Here is a 22,625-nt window from a genome sequence, read left to right as displayed (position 1 = left end):
GGCTGTCCTAAAACCTCCATCTTACTCCACAAGATAGTGTATACAATCGGATGAAACACCAAAACAAAATGTGCGTGCGTCAGCAAGTAAAATGACATTTCATACGTAAGACTAACTAAAGTTCACCTGAGATTTTACCAGTAGCCTCAGTGGTGCACACAGGTTTACTGTAACCGTGGTAATGTTGGTAAATCAATCAAAACAACCGGGAGAACTTAATATTGTTTGGATTTTTGCATGAAGGAGTTGACAGTATGTGCCCCGTGGCGGGAATATACTGTGTCCACTAGGGGGAACGCTAGAGACCAGACGGCGTCCTGTAAGCACTCGGTGGAGCCATGAGAATGACTCATCAAATGTGAAGTTAAAAAAAAAAAAAAAATCTGACCATGTGGAGTCCAGTTCCAACAGCTTCCTGCAAAATTTCATAGTCGGTCATCAGGTGTTTCCATGAATACAAACCAAAAATGAAACACGTCATTTCCTGTTCCCACCAGAAAATGTAAGGGTTTCTTCCTTGGCGTATTCCACACCCCTCCACCAAGGTAGGTGAGGATCGGCCTCACCGCTTCGCATAATGACGTGTAGGATTCAGTTTCACCATTGCACTTGTTTCCAGCAGCAAAAGCCAGCCATTACAAGTTCCAGATAAACTCAAGGCTGTCAGCTGGTGAGGAAAATCAAACATCCGGCAGGTAAAGAACCAGATATTTATCTTAGCAGCAAGAGGATATCAACAGAAACTTCTGCTAAGGCTCGACTGGGAGCAGACGAGCTGGTTTAACTGCAAGCGCCAGCCAATGTGCTAACATTTTTGCTCGTAGCGTTTATGTATAATTGAGCATTAGAAAGGATTCAAAAAGACATACAGTAAACCAGATGATGCGCTTGAGAGTTTGTAAGCGGACATTTTTAACAATTTTTTTTTAACCTGGTGAGCTAAGCTTAATCTTCATGAGTTTAAACGTTGAGCCCTGCAGTTACAGCAAGATCTCTCGGATCTAGCGCGACCGTGCAGACCTAAACAATTATACAGGCTGACAAAAGTTAAAGTAAGGGGCTAATGAGCCTGGTTCAGGCTCTTGTCATCTCACGCATTGATTACTGCAACTGTCTTCTGGCAGGCCTCCCTGCATGCTCATTCAAGCCTCTGCAGATGATCCAGAATGCAGCAGCACGTCTGGTCTTCAACCAGCCAAAAAGGGCACATGTCACCCCGCTGCTGGTTTCTCTTCACTGGCTTCCAGTGGCAGCCAGGATCAAATTCAAGGCACTTCTCTTGGCTCACAAAACAATCACAAGAACGGCTCCAGCCTACCTGGAATCCCTGATCTAGATCTACTCTCCTTCTCGCCCACTACGCTCTGCATGCCAAAGACGCCTGGTGCTTCCAGCCCAGCGCTGCTCCAAATCTCTAGCCAGACTCTTCTCTTCTGTTGTTCCCAAATGGTGGAACGAACTACCAAACTCTGTGCGTTCTGCTGAGTCCCTCTCTACTTTTAAGAGACAATTGAAGACTCAATTGTTCAGAGAGCACCGAGGCACTTAACCTGACTCTTCTCCTCTTTGTCCTGTGGGGTAGAATAAGTCAGAGGGTCCAAGACCCAGCACTTAGTGATTATGTAGCACTAACTGTGTTGTGTGATGTTGTATGTTTGTCAAAAAAAAAAGGGGGGGGGCGATACTTCTTCTGCCACTAGATGGCAGTACCTGTGACCAAATCACAACTGAAGCACTTTTGCGCTTCCTATGGGCTTTTCCTTAATTAGGTCTAAATTCTTGCTTGTGTTGTACGTCGCTTTGGACAAAAGCATCTGCTAAATGAAATTGTAGAATTGTAGAATTGTAATGTATTCTTAAAGCACAGTATCTTTGTAACAACACACTCGTAAGTTACTTTTTGGCCTAATTATGATTGAAATGTAGACATAAAAAATGATGGAAGTGAGTGAGAATGCACATCTGGTTCCCACGTTCTACTTCAAACCTTGAACACACACGCTCACACACACGCGCACACACACACTCACACATACACGTACACACAAACCAGACTTTTCAGTTGCCTCACTTCTCTCCTTCTGCCCCCTCGTGACTCAATAAAACTTAAATATGTTACTTTGCTGGCTCTCATAAGTTATTTCACAGTCACCTAACAAGGCCATTGAGAGACCTGCCATGCATTTGCTGCTATGCATTTGCCTCCGGGCTCCTATCATACCACACTCGCTCCACATTTCTCCTCTCAGCAACCACAACACACTGCAGCGCGACTCGGGTCTTTCTTATACATGAGGGCTCCGGTAACACTGAGCCTCTCTGTGCCTTTTCTGCTCTCAATCTGAATCCATCATGATTGGGCAGCCGGCGGCGTCATCCTCTGAATGTCAATGCTGTTTTTCGGCGTGCGCGATAGCTGGTGGTGCATCAGGCTGCATAGAGTACTCACAAAAGCTTTTCAGCTTCTTGAAATGGCTTCATAAGAGCCGAGGAAGTGGCGACGGTGTAGTGTGACTCACTGGCTATTATAATGGTAATTGAGCTGATTTATGTGCATCCTCTCTTATGCCCTGAGAAAGAAGGAAGGTCCGCACCGCACTGTTGTTCAATTACTCTTCTGCTGAATAGAATTAGTTTTTCATTAAAACTCTAATTTACTAATGGATACCTGATACATGTGTATACATATCTTTGCAGTTATAGCAGGTAACATTTCAATGCAACTCAGATTTTTAACAGAATCCGTCTCGAGTACAGCAAATCTACGGTGGATCACAATTCCCCGTGAGCAAGAAAAACCTTTTGACTGCAACCTCTGACTCCCTCGACACAGAGTATCACGTGGATGCATTTTTTAAATGGACTGAATATCAATGGGGACATAAAATTGGCTTTCATGTTGTCTTGACTGCACTTGGAGCCCACTGAAACGCTCAAGTCAGTCGTATCGACAGGTTCTATCTCTTGATTTGATTTGGATTTCAGTCAAAATGTGAGACAAAAGAGGTTAAGAGGCACAGTAATGATGATGAAATATCTTGTTTAAATCATTGACATGGATCATAAGTTAATATACACATTTGATAACGTCCATACATGTGGACACTATACAATATCATAAATAATCCCTTAAACAGATGATGGTATCGAACACCACAAATTTCTTGAAAAGAATTGATTTTCTTTATTTATCCTTACCCTTTAATTTGGTGGACATAAATATTCCATTACAGTTCTCTCCATGCAAAACACATTTCAAAAATTCCGGAACACTACACCGGCGTTTGTCGGATCTCATTATCGACTTAATGATGATGATTTTAGGAGATTTAATTTAAATTTTAGCACACAGAGTCCTGATGTCAGGGTTTCATTTTCAGAAAAGAACAACAGAAGATCATTTTTAACTTCTTGCTTGATTTCCTAACTTACTCTTCCATGGCATTGATATTTCTCTTTTCTTTTATTTCATATGATTTATTAGTTTTGTCCAATAAAATACATGCTTAACTAGTAATTTAGTTACATGCAATCATATAAACAATTGACTCAGGTGGGACCAGTTAAATATCATCCATTGTTTTGGTTAGTGACAATCTAATGTATAAATTACCAAAGGGTTTGTCAGTACAAGGCTGTTTGACCTTACACAGTGAGATTATGGTAAACAGAGCAGGTACATGTCCATGCACACACCCTAGTGTCTGAGGTTAGCAGATGTTTGTCTCGGTGTTCGACTACGAGCAGTAAAAGTACCACAGTACCGTGTGAAAAGTATAGGACCTGCAGGGTTTTGCATAGACGTATTCAAATATTTAGAAGACTTTTTGCATCCCTATACACACAAGGACATTCCCACATGCACACAACTATGAGGACGTGTATCTATGGACCTTCACCACTCGTTTGCTTTGCCAACTTCTCCATTTGAGCTTAGGTTCCTGCTGTTTTGGCCCTGTCCCAGCTGCCAGTTTGCCTCCCCAATGCACAGGTTTCCCTTTTCATCACATGAAAAAAAAAGGTTAAAAGGAGAACGCAGCTCTCCCTGCCAGAGAGTTCAGCCAGAACACCAAGGACGAGTTGTTTTTTTGCTGTAATTCAACATAATAGAGGGAGAACCTCTGCACGAGCAGCGACTGCATCGTCACACAACGATCACTGCCTCGCAAAAAGAAACGCTGCAAATTTACGAATAACAGTGATGCTTTTGGACGAAAAAAAACCCAGATTGAGCGAATGCGTGCCTGAAAGAGGATGTGAACTTTATTTAAACATCAAAGCCCTGAATAATAAGGTTGGACTGACTCGCTATTGGTGTTGTTCATCACCTTTTAAATTCATCGTGACTGATTTAATGAATGTAGTCATGCTGTGCAGCATTCAAAGTGTTATACTACGCATCGGTCCTCCATCCCCTTCAGGAACAAAACACAAATGTCTGATGTCATCTAGAAAAAGAAATCAGTCTTGGTCCATTTACAGAAGAACCCTGGTGAGGTTCCATTGCAGTGGATTATGGGTTTAGTGCTCCGATGTAAACGGGAGGAGGACTGACAGACTTCTGCTGGAAGCCCATGTTTGCTACATATCCGGGTCAAAAGAGTTGACATTTTCAGTGATCGAATTTTTGACCAATTACAAAACGCTCGAATCTCATCGCATTTTGAATTTGTGCAATGTGTAACAAAATAGACCAGAAAGAAAATGTTGCAAATATTTCTACTATATTCAAAGTGGACAGCATCAAAAAGAATGTAGGCTCGCTGTGAAAGATCGTATTTGTGTCCTCCGTGTAAAAAAACAAAACAAAACCCAAACAAAACAGGCAGCCTGTGATTTTATACAGTGAAATAACTTTTCTTTCCAGAACGATGAGCAACACAGACGACCACCTTTGCTGTGTAAAAGATCAGATACACGTGGAGCGCATCCAGATGGATAATAATGAGAAACAAATCTCTGCGGCTAAGCTATCGCTTCAGTACAATGCTGACATACAGGTGAACCTACTGTAGCGCCTGTAGCTCTGTCAACGTCAGATGGCCTAGTTTTCCTTCGAGAAGTTGCATTTTGGCTGAATTCATTATCGCTCAGTTTGTACTTGCTGCCGCGACAACTCAAAAGCCTGCAGGGTTTATGAAAATGTAATCGATGCAATGGCTTTTTTTTTTTTTTTTTTTTTTTTTTTTTACAGACATGAGAGCGGTGAGTGTGAACAAAAGCAACGTAAGCAGGAAAAAAAGTACAAAGACACACCTGATCCCCCATCTTTCAAACAATCCCACGGATCTCCCCTCTCTGCTTTAACTGTAGGTCACTCTGTTTTTTTCTCTCCACTCGTGTCAATCCAAGGCTTTCCAGGCAACTCCTCAGAAATAATTAGCGACTAACGAGAGTCTCCAATGGCTTCATAATAAGCTTCACGGTAATGAGCCTCTACACAGTTCAGTAGTAAACAGCTGTCAAACGTTACACAGAGAAACTGCAGAAAAACCTCAAACCCGAGCAAAGCAGACAGACAAAGGAGCTACGGCGAGATGAACGAGGAAGTGACTCATAGCAACAAGTTTGAGGGTTTGTTTTATTTTTTTGGTTTTCTATTTGAGAATTCACCCAGGAGAATGTATTGTGAAGAAGAGCACAGCTGAGATTTTTTTTTTTGTGCCGATTCATAAATCTGCAGTTCTCCACCACTTTCATCAGCAGTCCAAATAACACAACAGAATATGTCGCTGTTTCAAAACATGTCATCTATAGGACTTGAATCCCACCCGCCCTGTGGTTCACCACAATTTTTTGGGTGAAATTTTTCCATCTAATTTGGACAGAAGCGTTAGCAATTTTGAAAAAGATGAATAAAATATAGAAAATCTGTGTTATTTAGTGCAGGGATTTAACTGAAGGGGGTGTAATAAATCAGGATTACGTTAGACAGGTAACTTGAGGTTTAATCCTGAGTTTATAATGTCATGAAAGAGGTTCACTTTCCACTGGGGTAGGAACTCATGCTACATACACACACCTGGAAGCAGGCTATGTTTGAAAGTGAATAAGTTAACCACTGTTATCCTCCTGGTGCTTTCCTTTATCGGGAATGTTTAATGTCGAAATGTATAATCCTTGTAGCATTAAAAGTGATACCAGAAAGAGGAGAAATAATGTCCACTAGCATGTTGTTGCTTGGATGCCTATTGCATAAATGATATCACTATAACCTATGTCATATTTTGCTGAAAAAAAAAAAATTCTCGGAAAAAAAGCTTAGTTTCATCCTGCAAGAGTGCATAAACGTGCAGATAGCTACCTAATCCATACGTGCTTTGACATCACTTCCCTTAGTAGTGAAACATCTCTTGTTGCTAGGCAAAATAACAAAAACGGGATAAAAGAGAGGATTTTAGCTGCGTCCGTCCTTCCATAGCTTAGCTGAATATTAAATTTCAGGACATAGAATGCTAATAGAAACAAACAAAGGATGTAAACACATTTACATTCTCGTCTCTATTCCATTCATAATACAACCATTCTGTCCTATTTTGGACTCGCTTTGGTGTTTTCACTGTCGTGACTTCGAGTGATTCTTCACTGGTGTCATCATCTGTATTAGCTTGTCTTAAGTTTCACTTTTTCATGATTTCGGCTCCTTTGTACACCTGATACAACAATCTCCAATCATGCTTCACTCCTTTTTCTATTGTCCAATAAAAAAAATACTGTATAATTTGTCAGGATTCACACCAAGTAACAACAGTATGCCTGCAAAGTGTGTAATGATTTTTATAAGCCTAGATAAAAAGGCCCCGTGGGGTGTGTGTGTGTGTGTGTGTGTGTGTGTGTGTGTGTGTGTGTGTGTGTGTGTGTGTGTGTACCAGAGGAGCCAGAGCTGAGCTAACTAGCCATAAAACAGTGATGGATAGTATGAAGGTTACACAGCCATGTGTAAATGCCATCGTGTTTATGAGCAGTTCTGTAGCGTTCATGAGGGCTAGTTAAAGGTACGCCGCTTGCATACTGAATCTCTCAACTAATGAGAAATACGAATGTTATCGAGAATGAAGTATGTGGTTTCCCAGGTATGGGATTGGAAGTGCACACATTTACTTATTTCCTCTGTATTTTTTCTTGATTCCTAGTGACAGTTATTCAATAGAGTGTTCAGAATAATTTAATAAGTCCACGTACACTTGCGAAAAGACCCTGGACAAGGAACTGAACATGAGCAGACTGACAACGCCATCAAAAGTAGGAAACAGGAAAGGGTTAGTTGACAGCCCCCAAAAATGTTCAGCGGATAATTTAAATCCAACTTTGTGACTCAATTTCCACACGTAACTTTTCTTTTGGACAGGAATAAATTCGCTCCAACAGATTCTCAATGTGCTTTTGCTCAACATTCATCTTAAAGATTCTTTTGCCCACAAGTGACTCATCACAATAACCTTCAGCTTCACAACGCCATCAGTCTGGACCTAAGGGACCGGTTGTCTTGGATTTCGATTGGTCAATACGATAGTTTGACTTTTCCGTTTTGGTCTCCAATCACGATGAGGTTTTCGCTTCCTCTAATAAGTCAAACATAAGATGAGGCGAGTTAACTTAGCCTGCCCTGACGCTCACCAGCTGCCGTGACCTGGTTATCGTCCACAGCCACATCTTATCGTCAAGTCTGCAAATTGTAGGTTTTATCTAAATAACTTTGACTGCAGATTAAATCTTTATGTAAAAGATGCTTGAAATATACATAAACAGTACTAGTATAACAAAAGAGACAATATTTTCTCCACTGTTCAACAAGAGAACACTTGCGGATTTCGATTCTCACATTATCAGGTCTCAGGTCGGGTGCCTCACCTCAACTCCTTCTCACCCTTCTCAGGCTTCTTCACCCCCACAAAGATTCAGGCTGTTTTCCAAACAGTTACAAATTTGCATTTGCTGCAGCCTCCTCCAGGAGTTCAGGGGCAGGTGAAACGTTTTCTGCCTCCAGTTGTACAACTACTGCAGATCTACTGTCTCTTCATATCGCCTCCTTTTCTTCTGCGTTTTTTTTTTAATCGAATCAAAGGATTTCTACTCTGACCTGAAACTCTGAATCAGATCATTCTGCCCTTCACTTTGTCTTCATGAGACTTCATTTCTGTCTGAAGTGACTCTTCAGTTGATTGGCTCCAGTTCTTCTTCAGCTCTTCTGTCTTTCAGCCTGGAGACCAGACACAAATTCGTCCTGTCTGATGATGACACGTGCTACTTTCCATCTCGTCCTCCTCGTCCTCCTCCTCCTGGTCTGGATCAAACCTAGACTTCATTTCTTTCTAAATCCTCAACTGAAGGGTCTCAGCCTCCTGCCCTCACATCTCCAGCTGAGAAGATTGTTGTGCATCTCCCTTGAAACTCAGCCACAAACTTTGGCCGTCTAAGAATCCATGCCGCCACTTTCAGCTTGCCCTAATCCTTCTGAAATGCTTGTTGTGTATCACATTGTCTCCCACCTGAGTCGACATCTTGGTATCATGGTTGTTTTGCTAGAGCTGCACACTTTTGCAGGATCTCAAGCCCCCCCCCCCCTTTTTTTATGCCTCACTCAGTGATCCAGCTGTTTACGGTTTCATCCAACTTGTTCATGTTTCCTTGAACGCATTTCTGTTTCCTGTCGAGCATTTCTCAACCTCCTCAATATCCCTGAGATCCTACAGCTTCTAAACCTCAAGCTGAGGAGCATCATGCTCCTTCAAGGACTTCTTAAAATCTTGTCTGGCTCCTTTTTGAGTATTTTTGCTTGTTGCTCCTCTTCCTTTTCATCATGTCCGTTACAGTGCTTCCTCCCAGCTGACAGTGGAAGTTTCAGAGAGGCAAACTGTAACATTCCCTCCCCGTATTGATACTGTACTGTAGAATGAGCCGTACAAAACACCATAGGCAATAGAAGTATTATGAACCTGGAGACTATGACAACACCAGAGAGAAAATGAGCTTTCTGATAAGACATTCACTGCTGTACTTATGCCTCTTAATTTTTTCGTGGCAGGTCTCTGAGTGTGTGTGTGTGTGTGTGTGTGTGTGTGTGTGTGTGTGTGTGTGTGTGTGTGTGTGTGTGGTGAATCCCAAACCAGGGAACACATCACGAGATGAAGCCAAAACCCACACTTGTTTTCACCCGTCGATTCCACTGTTTCAGTGAAAAAAAACCTGCTTTTGTGAATCAGGTCCTTGGCGTATTGGTCTGTCACCAAAGCAGCTAAGCAATCTATGAAGGGATGAAACAACAACAACAAAAAAAACCCCACATGTTCACCGAGATTATATTCTACACTTGTGCACATGCAACACCTGCTTTATTGGAAGCGCGATCTGGGCGCACTGCTTCTGTGCACAATGACTCTGTGTCCCTGCTGTTCATGTTCTGTTGCAGCGTACTAGCACAAAGCAATTAAAACACCTTGCCAAACAATCAGTCAATGAATTTGAAGGTGTGCTGCACCCTGAGGGATGAAACGATCAATAAAGCCATCTCCGAGGCGAATCTCCAGAAGCCCCTCCCCCAACAAAGAGCAGCTGCGCACCATTGAGAGACTCTGTCACGAGCTCAACAATGTAATAACGTAATAGCCTGTAACATAAAATAACATGCAGTCGTGTTTTTTTCTTTTTGTTGTGTTTTAGCCTTGCCATTTTCAGCAACAGAGCAGCCATGAGAGGAGGTCTCGCCGCAGAGGAGAAGATGGTGAGGGAATGAAAGGAGCATGCTTGCAGAAATCACAACAGGGAGCATCTTTCTTCCTCTGCCTCCACCAGCCTATTCTCCTGGGCCCAGCAGTGGCGGCACAGAGAGAGAGAGAGACGAGAGATATCAGCACTCAGTATCTAATCTCCCTACCCTCTCTAATGCACCCCGGAGTGTCCTCTCCAGCACCGATCTATCGAGGCAGATAGATAGGAGTTGACAGCAGCACAGGCTTAAACCCCAGCAACCAAGATTTACCGCTAAAGGTGAGCTTTTTCTGCCGGCCCCAGCTCAGAACAGAGGAAGTCAAGTCTAAAGAGAGTGGAAAAGGCCGAATCAGCTTGTTTAATGCCTAAGATATCCATCACGTCCTCCCCAGGGGCTTATATAAGGGCTGGGTACAAATATGAACAATTTATATTTTTGTTTTCCAAAAAACAAGTGAATAGTTGTGTCAGAAAGCCCACAAGTTCACAGGTAATGCTTCCCTGCACATTTTTGAGACCTTCAGTTGATATATTTAAAGACACAACCGCAAGACACTGACCACAGTGGTATAAAATCAATAAGGTGCCTCCACTTAGGAGATGAAGTTTCATTTGCAGGATTACCACAAAAAACACTAGCAGTCATAAAAAGTGCAGTGCGGTGCGAAGTAAGAACCGGTTACACACCAGATCTGATCCAGATCAAAGGGCGGGTACATAAATTATTCCTCCTTTGACATTGTGAGATAGTGAATTTTTTGACATTTTCATTAATTTCTCAGGAAATACCACACAGACCTTCATGAAATATTCAGGCATACCCTCTGTGATAATATCTAAAAAATGTGGAGGATTTTTTTTTTTTTTTCTGAGGAGGATAAAAGTTTGGGTCAAGAAGAACAAATATATTGCATAGAGTTATAAATCATGAGCAAGGAAACACTCAAAAGTGTTGCATCATGACGGGAACATATTGAAAGTTGGTGTGTCCTGTGGGCGAGGATCTACAGGCAATATGGATGAACTTGAGAAACTTGTGTTGACGCCTTAATCGAAGGGTCTATTGAACGACTTAAAAAAATATTGACACATAAAGAACCGATTGGGATTTTTGTGGGTGGTTAGTATTGAGTCAGGTTGTTTTTTTTCTCTCTTCTGTCCTTGTTGTTCTTCCATTTTCTGATTTTAGAGTTCTATTCTAAGACTTTCACCAGTTCTTGTATTTATTGTGGATGTTTGCATTACGTTAAGTTTGTTTTGAGATGTTGTAGTAGTTTTTTTTAAGGTTGTGAATGTATCTTTTTGTTTTCTAATAAACACAAACAAACAATTCTTGTCATCCTATTGAGAAGAAGGTCAACAGTCTGAATATTCAGTTTAAACTGTTTTCCCTGTTTGGCATAAGAGAGGCTACAAAAGTTCACGTGGTGTTTCCTGACATGAGCGTACTGCACTTCCTGGATTTGTATCCCAGGAATCGTCACACATTTTCGGCAACGGCTGAAAGGTGGACACCTGCTGAGCTGGATGTGACATCCCACATGGACATCCTCCGCTGAAATTGATTGATGCATTCAGGTTGGACAGAAATTACAGCGAGGTGAGAGAGCCGAAGGAGTCGGTCGCTCTTCATCTCCTTGCAAGTAGCCAAAGCTGAGGAAGCCTTTGTGTCTAACACTGTAGGCGTCCAGGCAGCATCAAGACAAGGAGGGACCGCTGGAATGGAGCCTTTCTGGCAGCCACTGGTGGAATATCCCCTCTTCCCCAACCTTGCCTCCTTCATCCCCTCCTCCTCTTTTCCGGCTTTTTCTTTCTCTTCCTGGTCCTCTTCCTCCCTTGCCGGTTACTGCTGTGTGAGCCGGCTCTCATGGGACGAGCTGACAACTTGGATAAACGAGTCAACTGATGCACTGTGCTCTCTCTCTCTCTCTCGCTCTCATACAAGCAGGTACACACACCTTCCTACACTGAGAAACACACGTACACAATCATCCCAACACTATATATATATATATATTCCAGCACACACACCAAAAATAAGCTTTTAGAGTGAAAACATATCCAGTCTGAGCAGGTTAGATTGCGCGCGTGCAAACACACACACACACAAACACACACACACACACAGACACACACACACACACACACACACACACACAAACACAAACACAAACACACACCAGCAGATGAGTTTGCCAACAGCGTTTCTCTTACAGTACACATCTTCCCTTCTTGCCTCTATTAAGGCTGACATTGATGAATGACGGAGATTACAGGACAGGCTGACGCTTAGATTTATCACAGAATAAATGTAATCAAACACGAAGACACACCGGAAACTTCACGAGGACGGCGAAGGCATAGAGTGAGTATGAGGGAAAAGAAACATCCCGGTCAACCCTCAGCATGTTGGCCATTGAGTGATCGCAATCTAAATCAGTTAGTTTTTGGACGTCTGAGCATATATAATGACCTTTTTTCTGATGCATTGGGGACAATTTGAATTTACTGCATTTCAAGTAATTGATTATTTGGTTGCGTTTTCAAATGAGTAATCCATCGATGCAGAAAGCCCCTGGTGCATTCTCTCCAAGGTCAAAGATAAAGAAATTGCAGTGTGAGCGTTCTTGATTGTACAATTAACTGTTCACTTTTCAAATCACACAAACACATGAGTTCTCCCTTCTTTAAATGAGAATCAGAACACCTCAGACTCACGTAAGCGTCCTCTAAATGTTGCCTCTAATGGTCTGAATATATTCATTTTCAGGTTCGACTCTGATCGAGAAGGCACTTTTACCGGCTGCAATTGATTTTTCTATACATTTTCAACGATCTAAAAATAACAGTTCCACAGAGTTCCTCATACACTCTTTAGACATGCTCAGCATCCTTCGCTTCTCTTCTTCTAAGGGCTTAAAAAAAAGCACCCCTGTATGTGACCAGCACAACCTGTCTATTTCTTCTCAATCTCTTCACTTTGTATTTCAAAGACTTCATTATTTGATCCCCACGAAAAGAACTCTCCTTTTGGTTGATATTGTGTTTGTTTTTTAAAAATCGTCCGCGTTGCGCCAGTCAGGTTTTGGGCGGCCAGCATGTGTGTGCTGTATTTGTACATGTGGATATTAACCTACAGTATATTTCTCCGCTGTTTGTCACATATCTTTGACGAATTGGGGTTTCTATCCCCATGGAAGGATTAAATAAGATTATACTTCTTCCTCCTCCGTTTCGCATATTATAATCTGCCTGTTTCTTTTTATCGTTGCTTTCAGTATTTTTTCTTTCGTGTGTTGTTTTCAACTGTTTTCAACGAAGCAAAAACCAACACCACCTTGAACTGAACAACCAGGAAATTGACCGTTTGACTCATTTCCAATTTTCCAAATAAGGAAAAACTAAGATGCAAATTATTTGGATGAAAAACTTTTTTTTTTTTTTAAGGTCACAAAAATGTGCCAACACTCGGGAGAACCACAATCTCTGCGGGATATTAAAAACAAGGATGGTGCTGATTTCTAAAATTTATCCCAAATGTTCCTAATGAACATTCTCTTACGAGTCAGGCTCGTGTTCCGTTTGAAAGGCTCACTGAAATACGGAGTTACTAAGACACAGCACGTGGAGTTCTACATCTCCACAGTCACTGAGTCACAGTAGGATGCTACTCTCTAAAAAGGCTTTTAAGAATGAGAGTAATAAACAAACACAACAGATTTGTTTTTGTTTTTGCCGGTTTTCTTTTTTTTCGCAAGGATTCTTTGAAACTCGTCGTTTTACACGTAGAATGTCTTGTTTTTCTGATTTTGTAATTGTTTTTTTCAGGGGGATGAAAGTGATGACCATCTGTCTGTCGTGCACAAACTCAGCCCTTTACTAAACGCCACCACTCCCTCCCTCCCTCCCGTCCGTCTCCTCTCCTCCACATTACTGTATCCAATAAACAAGAAATGTCATAATATTTTAGAGCGAGGGAGCCAGTCTCATGAAATGGCATCTGAAGAAGGAAAAACAAATTATGGCTCCAAGCAGCCATCACACATCAGCGCCCCAACCTTGAAATGTAGTCACAGGGAAAAAAAAAAAAAAAAAGGGCAATTTTTAAAAAGTTCTACCAGCTTCCCCAAACTATTGATGGAACATTTTTATCTCTTCACAAACTCGGAATGGTTGTCGCTATCAAGGAAACTGATCCCGGTCTGCAGCACTCTCCTTAAGTGTTAGCAAAGTTACTGAAGAAGAGACCGAAAAAAGCGACAGTCAGGACACCGGTTTTATTCTAAATATGTCCCCGACCACCCTATGGGGCAAACGTTGTTCTGCACGAGTGGCCCAAGATGTCTGATTGCAGATGTGTGAACTACGTCAATCCTCGCAAACACGGCCCCAAGTCGGAAATCTTTGTGGCGTTAACTGAGTTGAAAACCTTCATTTACAGCAACACTGAGATTTCGGTAAGTTTAACCACAGACATTTAGACACCAGTGCACACTTTCACTTGAGAAACAGTCCCAAAATTGTCCTGGTTGCAGCTATTTTTCTCAGGGAGAGCACCTACCGAGCCCGTATCCAGTACCGTGCATCACTACTTATCACAAACATGATAAAAGTTTCACACTGGGTTATCATCTATATTACAGGTGTTCTTAGATGCGTCTGTGGTCCGCGTTCTCAAAAAAGGTGAGTGACGGATAGACTGAGTAAAATCTATAAACATAAAAAAATACGAATCAACACAACATCCTGATATTAAATCAAATAATGTTCTGGGTTGGGTTTTTTTTCCCCCTCCTTGACACAACCTGTTTAAAATCAAATTTGTGTGATGATGTAGCTTCAAGCAAGTGTTTAGAGTCTGAGTTCAGTCCAGCTCATTACTTTAAGAAAGAAAAACTGAAGTAAAGCACCTCAGAACTCGGCACACGCTGAGCTGGGGGGTGGGGGTGGGGGGAACCTGGCCTACTTTCTAAAACTTCCCAAGATTTTTTTTTTAAATTCAATCTCATTTGATTAATCAGAAATGAAAGAACTCTTTTTCCTTGTGTCTTTCCCCGCCCGCTGGATACCGGCTCTTTTCATCTTCTCAGCGGCTGCCACGTCGGTGTGACACCTTCGCCACGTTTCATAGAAAGAAAAGGATGGGGGAAAAAAAACAGGAGGGGAGAAGAGGAGTAAGACGCAACTTTAAAAATAAAAGATGGTAGAAAAGAGCACAAACTTGAAAAGCCATTAAAACAAAGAATATTAGGCGTGAAAAGTGTCACATCTTATCAGGACAGGATGCTTCAAGACTCCTCTAAGACACTGAGGAATACCTCTCAAACCGGAGAGAGAGAGAGACAGACAGAGAAAGAGAGAGAGAGAACTGGAGGTCTAATCAGAGGCGACGTCGCTAATACAACTCCTCAGTTTTAATCTACTAGCAGCAGCGTCGCTAAGCCTCATTTGTAGGAGATTTCATTTGCGTCACAGCTGTGTTTGTCTTCCTGAAACAAACCGTTTGTTTGAGCTAATGAGCTCGACATATTGTACAGCTCAGGACAACAGCCAGACATCAGATCTCATCAGGTGTTTATTCTGACAAGCGTGGTCATGTTTAATCCTGGGGGGAAAAAAAAAGTCATTCGTAGAGGGGCTGAAATGACGAATATGACGAGACATGCAAGGTTAGTGGTGTCGTAAAAAATAATCTAGATTATTGTTGATTGTCATTCTGAAAAATGTGCTTCTGCGTGAGTAGAACAAAATTGGCAATTTAGGTCAAGTCAGGTGACAACAAGTGACAATGATAAAAAAGTAAGTCGTAACCTAAACCTGATCATTTCAGCCCCCCCCCCCCCCCCATCCACAAAAATATTTCACTTACCAGTAAAAAGAGAACTCTTGAAACTCTAAAACCACTATTTATAAATGATTAAAAAAAGCTTTTGGTTGAGCAAAACAGACAGCTCCTTCTTGACAGTGGAAAGCTGATGAAACAATCAACATCTGGAGTGAAAGATGGAATATAAGGGAACTCCATCATGGAGGGTAATATGTAGATGCCAGTACAAGAGGGCTGGATTATACTCACAACTCCTAATGGGTAGTAATTTCTGTTTGAACCAGAGTCGGCATGGAGGACGGTGCGACCACACGCAGAGCCTAAAGATTATGGATCCCACGGCTTTTCCTGCAAAGACACCCATGTGCCTTTCACACAAAATAGACACTGGGTTGCGTGAGTTAGAGAGAGAAGGAGGCGTTACTCGCCTTGAGTCGGCACAGGTAAACCTCTTCTCATCTTTCTGACGGGGCAGAAGTCACTCAAATCAAATTGTCTGAGGAGAACTATCGTGTCCATTAGACTTTACCACTCTTAGCAATGACATTCAATCGCAGAAATCTACGCAGGAAGGCGGAATCAAACTAAAAACCTACTGGAAGGAAGTCAAAATGGCCACCACAGTCAAATCTGCAGCGCAAACTAACAAAACCAACAATTCCAGTCAAAAGGTGATTTGATAGCCGACGTACTCTCATCGCTAATCCTTGACCGGAGTTAAAAGCTTCAATTTCAGGGTTAAACCGTTTACTTTCAACTGGATATGCAGCACGCTGTCATCAACAATACTATGTCATGTTTGAGGGTTCAATATTGAAGTTCTATGGCCAAACTGTTCCTCCCTGAGGTGCACATCTGGTAATCCACCAAGTGGACAGCTGAGCGGGGCTCTGAGCGGCCTCCTCCACAGCCGTCCTGTCCTCAGCATGTCTCAAGCTGTGAAAGGTCCGGGACTCCCTTCAGCATTAATGCGTGTGTGTGTACTGTGCTGCTCAGCTAGCCAGCTGTCACTACCCTGCAGAAAGATGCTATTACCTGCTTATGTTAAAGAAAGTCCTGGTATTTTGCATGCTGCTTGACTACTAATCAGCTTTAGTGTGGATTCTTTTTTTTTTGGGGGGGGGGGGTATTTAGGAAGATATTTCATTTCTTAATGGGGTCTCCAAAACTGCAAAAACTCCTGATTAGCAGTGCATGAGCTAGCATTTGGTGTTACGGTGCCCTGAAATACTCCTGTTTCTAATAATAGACATGACATGGAGAGACGTTGTACAAAATAACACAATATCTGTTGAAATATATACATATCTGATGAAAAACCTGCAGAACTTGAGAGCAGCTGGAGAGTTCATATCTCTGCCAAAATTAATGTATAAAACAATCCTTTTTTGGGCTATGCTAAAGTAATATCTCATCTAAAGGTGTCATTTGTAGTATTTTCCTGAAATGTCTTGAACTGATGAGAAGTTTTTTCCCTGCACAACTGAAACATTAGCCTCATAAACAACATCTAATGGCAAATACTTGACGAGCAAATGATAATTTTGGGTGAAATATCCCTTAAAGTAGAGCTCCCTCAAAATTAAATGGGTTTAATAGATCATGGAAGAAAACTGCTATCGCTTGAATTAGTGGGAAAAGATTAGATTAGCATAAAGACAGGAAGAAGGGGGATACAGCTAGCCTGGCAACATTACAAAAAATTGCCCTACCCTCAAATTTAAAGCTCAATTTACACTTTTTATCTCAATTTTGGTTGTTTGGAGGGAGCTTTTGTAGCGGTTTCAACTTGCATGTGGTTGTGTTGCTAAGCTAGGCTACATCCAGACCTTTAGCCCTCTGCTAGCACATGCAGTAAATGTAGTATGGGAATTGTTCCTATTACTTTTTAAAAAATTATTTTATGGACTAAGAAAATTGAAAACATGTCTGAAAAAAGAACTTATGAAATGAAATATATGAGGCTAAATCTTCAAACACAATAAATTTTGGACACAGTTCAAATATACTGTAGCTGTCCTCTGCAGTGCAGCCAACCATTACAAATCACACTGGGGGGAAAAAAAAATCACCCATTTACTCTTATGATGTACACCACCACACCAGTGTACTGTAAGTGTGTGTGTGTGTGTGTGTGTGTGTGTGTGTGTGTGTGTGTGTGTGTGTGTGTGTGAGATGTGTGTGTGTGTGTGAGATGTGTGTGAGACTGAATGTTTACAGGTTTTATTCTTCACTGCCCACAGGTATCAAGCTATCCAAGTCAGCACTACTTTGTAAATACCAAAGATGGCTGGGAGCCAATTAGTGGGGCATGAAAGGCAGACTATGTGAATCACTGGCAGTCAGCTGAAGGAGGACGAGAGCAGGATTGGACAGGCATGTGTGCTCGTCAGTGTCTGTGTGTGTGCGTGTGTGTGTGTTATTGTGTGTGAGAGCGAGATCTACAACCAAACAGCACTGCAACAACAACATGTGTGCACCAGTTAATTTGGCTCCGCTCTGTGGAAATGCAGAACCAGCCAGTGGATGTAGACTCATTCAAAGGTTACAATTATGCACAAATACACACATGCCACGTCTCCAGTCTGTATACATACACACCCACTGTGTCGGGAAGAGGCTCTCCACAGTGCTGTAATTAGGCCTGGTCACTGCAGAGACGTTGTAATAGATAACCCAGTCTGAAAATGGCTGGGGGCAGCACGCGTAATTGAGCATGCTGTGTTTATGTGCGCGCTTCACAAGGGAGGGCTACAAAAATTGCATTATTTGCCACTCACTTTGCACAGTTCCTGGGTCAGACGTCCAGCAGCACCTAATGAGCGAGGAGTTTGAATCTGTATGTCATGTGACTGAACTGGGCTGAATTTTAACACCAGGGGCCCGGAGGCATAAAGCTGTGTAGATTCATGACTTAGACTGCAAGGCTGCACACAGGAACAGACACAAACACACAGCACAAGGGAATAGGCCTACATTAATCAATCGATACTGTGACCTGAGACTCGATATCCCATTAGATTTTAAACATCATTATATTGCAGTGTTATTTTGTCTTGTTTTAAAAGGCTGCATTACAGTAAAATGAGACTATTTTCTAAACTTGCCAGACTTTTTAGCTGTTGTTACATTTGCATTTGCAAGCATTATATATTCCTAACAATGACGTATCAAGAATCTCATTTGTATTCATGTACTGTTTTATAAACGTTAGCGTGTCACACATGTACGAGCCAAAATGCCCACTACCCCCAGACTGACACACCCCCTTGATGACCTCATTTCCATATAGATCTCTATTTCTTTTCTTCGACCTTCGAACAATGAAAAGCACAGCAAAGGAAAAAAAAAAGAGCTGAATGCAGAAGTGAAATGATTGTTGAGGAGGATGAGCGGAGGAAAAATAGTCCTTACCACCGACAAAATGAAAGATGGATCTGAAATATAAATATGCCCTCAGTTTTATGGATAGAGTGAAAATAAATGCTGCAGGAGGAGAAAAAGCAGATCAGCCTGCAGAATTCAAGAGTGTGAGCCACAGGTGTGAGAGAGGACACTGTTAGAGAAAGACTCACGCAGCGCTCGCAGGGTATTGGTCACCTGACGCCGGTGGACATTTAAAGATTTGTTACTGCTGTTAGAACATTTAATACCTCAATACGATGCTCGTTAATGCTTTCATGTTTTTGTTGCGGAGTACTCCACACAGATACAATAAAAGACTGGGTATTGATCTCAGATTAGGTTCAACTTTTTGTTGTGTTGTCATTTACACACCATTCGTCTTCATTTCTGCCTAAAAACTTCATGCGTCTCCCTCTAGATCAGATGTCACAAGATCATTTCCAGATATCAAAAGAGATTTACAAATTATTTAAAAGCTATGAATTGTTTCTAAAGATAAAAAGTAGTACTATGATAAAAATTCCACTTGAATTTTGGAAAAACTTAAATTTGTTGACTCTGCCTTTAGTGCAACTACTGTGCTCTTCTATAGATAATAGGGGGTCACATCTTCATTGAGTTTGGAGTTCCCAGTGTTAGCATGTATACACCAGACCCCCACCACACAGATGGCTACCATTTAGCTTAGCTGCAATGAACGCTACTGCAGCAGTAGCTACGTCCTACCCTCATCCCTTTATCCTCTCCTCCCTCTCACCCATCCCCTTGCCACTCAATCCAGTTCATAGCTCTTCCACATCTTATTCTAGGTTCTCTCTGGGGGCCGGTGATCAGATCAGATCAGAAGGAGATGGAACCCCCACCGAGAGTCTTTCTCTCTCTGGCTCTCTCTCTCTCCGCCTGGTTCTCAGCACACTCTCACACACCAGCCAACTTCCTTCCGTCTTCACACGCACCCATCCTCAACATTCAACACCCCCCACACGATGATTCAACCAAGACGGTTTAATGCTGCTATACGGCTGCATTATTACATCAAAGGCGGATTTTTCATTCCAGCAATATTCTGCAATGTTTCATGCACTCGCCCCACCCCTCGCTCCAACATCTCTAGTAGCTTTGCAAATTTAAGAATATCCTGTATAACTTGACATAACATTATCTGCCTGACCTCTAAGGGTGTAAACCAATGGGCATAAAAGTTGTATCCTGCACATCAAAGGCACGAGTGAATGTGAGTTTGATACATAAATAATGTAACTTTCACAGGCTCGCCTCCGAGCGCTGCTTCAGAAAAATCATCTAACTGTAAATGTAAATGCTTCGATAGCCGCCACATGAAAGGAAGCGTAAGAAGCAAACACATAAAAGCTCACTTCAAAGGCTGCTTCACCCATATGTTGGAAGTCATGGGATGCTACCTGCTGATTATTTGATAGGTTGATTTCAAAGGCCTGACACGGAGCCTTAACATCACTCTCAGTAGAATAATGGCATATATATTCTAAAAGAGCACGAGGTCTGTGAGAAAACAGTTGCCATGGTGAAGAAAGAGGAGGTTAGGAGAGAAGATGACGATTCCTTGAAGACAAATCTGAACTGGCACAAATAGACGCATATTTTTTAAAAAAAGCCAGCTACATCTGGTGGGATCTCCTTTGAAATGTCACATATTCTCCTCTCTGCATTGACAATAAGGTTACGATTTTTGTTCGTTTAACCAGTTTTGTTAACTGCGGATCCCTCATACCACTGATCTTTCCCACCGTTATGTCACCGACATCTTTGAGTCCGACTCCAACGGGAAGGAACGTCTTCAAAAAAATAAGTATGCGTAGTACCGTTACACACGGCTGTAACAAACAAGGCAGGAGAGAGGAAAAAATGGTGGGAGGGGGGCAATCAGGCTAACCCCCCTGTACATGATCAATCACAGAATTTACGGGGGTTCTCGACTGTTGTTCCCAAGGAATAACGTAATCAGGGTTTGCATATCCCATTGCAACAGCCCTATTTTTTGTTTTTACCTTACTGATGATGTAATTGCTCTCAAGTATCAGATAGACATGTTACATTATTTCCAGGGACAAAGACAAAGTTTGAGAATATCTCAGAAATCAGTGGCGGCAGAAGCAGTGACTTAAAGATTCGCGACTTTGTGTACGATCTCTTGTTTTCCTCTAGGCAGTGTTAAAACATTTTTATTGTTTACAAAACACGGGGACATTTTTTTTCTTTCTAATTTTGCTATTTCATTATGCGATAAATCCCAAAACATTGTCAGAATCCTAATGGATATGTACAAAAATTGCAAATAAACCCTTTGTACTTTAATATGATACGTTTTGGAATAATTGCAGCTTCTGATGGGAACAGATCTCCACCATCCATACGCATGTGTGTGTGTGTGTGTGTGTGTGTGTGTGTGTGTGTGTGTGCGTGTGTTGCAATGAAAGCGGATAATGAGAAACAGCATCTCTCCGTCCTTCAGCGCAGTTTGTAATATGAATAAAACATGGCAGCCTATCACATGTGTCCCTCACCGTGTGCACAAAGCATGATTATTTCCACAAGTCTCAGCAGTATGTGTGCTGTAAATTGACTGCGCTGGACTGATGAGGCAGCCTTGTAATTGCGCCCTGCATTAAAAACTGATTAGAGAGCACTAAACTATTTTTTTTTTTTTTTTTTTTGCAGCGCATGCTTGATTCTTTTTGAAGGTAACAAACACACAATAAAGGCCTCTCATTTTCGGAGTATTTCTCATTTCTCACGAGCCAAGAATCCATGTGATGTGACAATTAATGGTGCACACATTTTTCCTGATATCTGCTAAAACACATTTCTAAAAATCTGAAAGTAGTTTGATACACTAAATGTGAAAAAATAAAGATAATCTCTATATAAACCGAAGGATAGATTTAAATAAGTCATATATTGGCCTGCCGAAGGCTGAGGAGCTCTTTCAGCCTGTAAATGACTGATCCTGGACCGCGGATGTATCACGCTCCCCTCTTTGCCTGTCCTCCTCCTCTTTCCTCCCTCGATGAGACTGCCAACAGATGAATCCTGCCAAGTGCCTCCCCAGGAGAAGTGTGTGTGTGTGTCTTACTAAATCTGAGTGTGTGTCTTTCCTCTTTGATGGAAACGTTGGCAGTAATGTGTCTAATGGAAGATAAGCAAACCCTCTCTCAGACATGTCTTCACAGCAAAGCACTTCCCCCCAAACATCACCACGCTGAGTGCAACAGAAGGAATACTCAGTCCATCTCTTGGCCCAAGTGCGCGCGCGCACACACACACACACACACACACACAGTCCACACCCATGAAAAGACAAACAAATACAGAATTCAAAGTGAGAGTGTTTGAATCGCATGTCTCAAAGCTGCCTTTATCATTTCTCTCACACAACATCCACAGAGCCAAACACACAAACACACACACACACACACACACACACACACACACACACACACAAACTGGCTGCTAGATGATGAGTCCTGGAGATGAGTTTCATAGAGGGACACCTCAGGGAAAGTGCAGCTTTGGATTGCCACGCTCAAAGCTGCCCACAATCATTTCTCCTCTAAAGTACGTCCCAACACACACTCACACACAGACCCACACCAGTGAAGTGCTTCGCGAGAAGACTGAAGGACATTCGCAACAGAGGGCACTTATG

General features: G+C 42.0%; 1 protein-coding gene across 2 annotated transcripts in view; it reads right to left on the bottom strand.

Annotated features, from left to right (window-relative positions):
• The window catches only part of vstm2la (V-set and transmembrane domain containing 2 like a), a 39,644-nt gene that overhangs the window by 8,598 nt on the left and 8,421 nt on the right, over window positions 1-22,625 (bottom strand). Inside the window, exon 1 of one of the 2 annotated variants that reach the window (XM_086214104.1) lies at window positions 127-272. The exons of the other annotated variant lie outside the window; for it this stretch is intronic. The gene's annotated coding sequence lies outside the window, so the exon portion shown is untranslated. Of the gene's footprint in view, window positions 1-126; window positions 273-22,625 lie in introns of those variants that run through there. 2 annotated transcript variants of the gene reach the window in all.

Source organism: Aulostomus chinensis, chromosome 9, assembly GCF_037954235.1.
Source record: "Aulostomus chinensis isolate RoL2024-O1b breed Wild chromosome 9, RoL_Achi_v1.0, whole genome shotgun sequence".
Classification (NCBI taxonomy): domain Eukaryota; kingdom Metazoa; phylum Chordata; class Actinopteri; order Syngnathiformes; family Aulostomidae; genus Aulostomus; species Aulostomus chinensis.
Note: the sequence above shows the minus strand (reverse complement) of the source record. Positions and strands in the feature narration are given on the sequence as shown.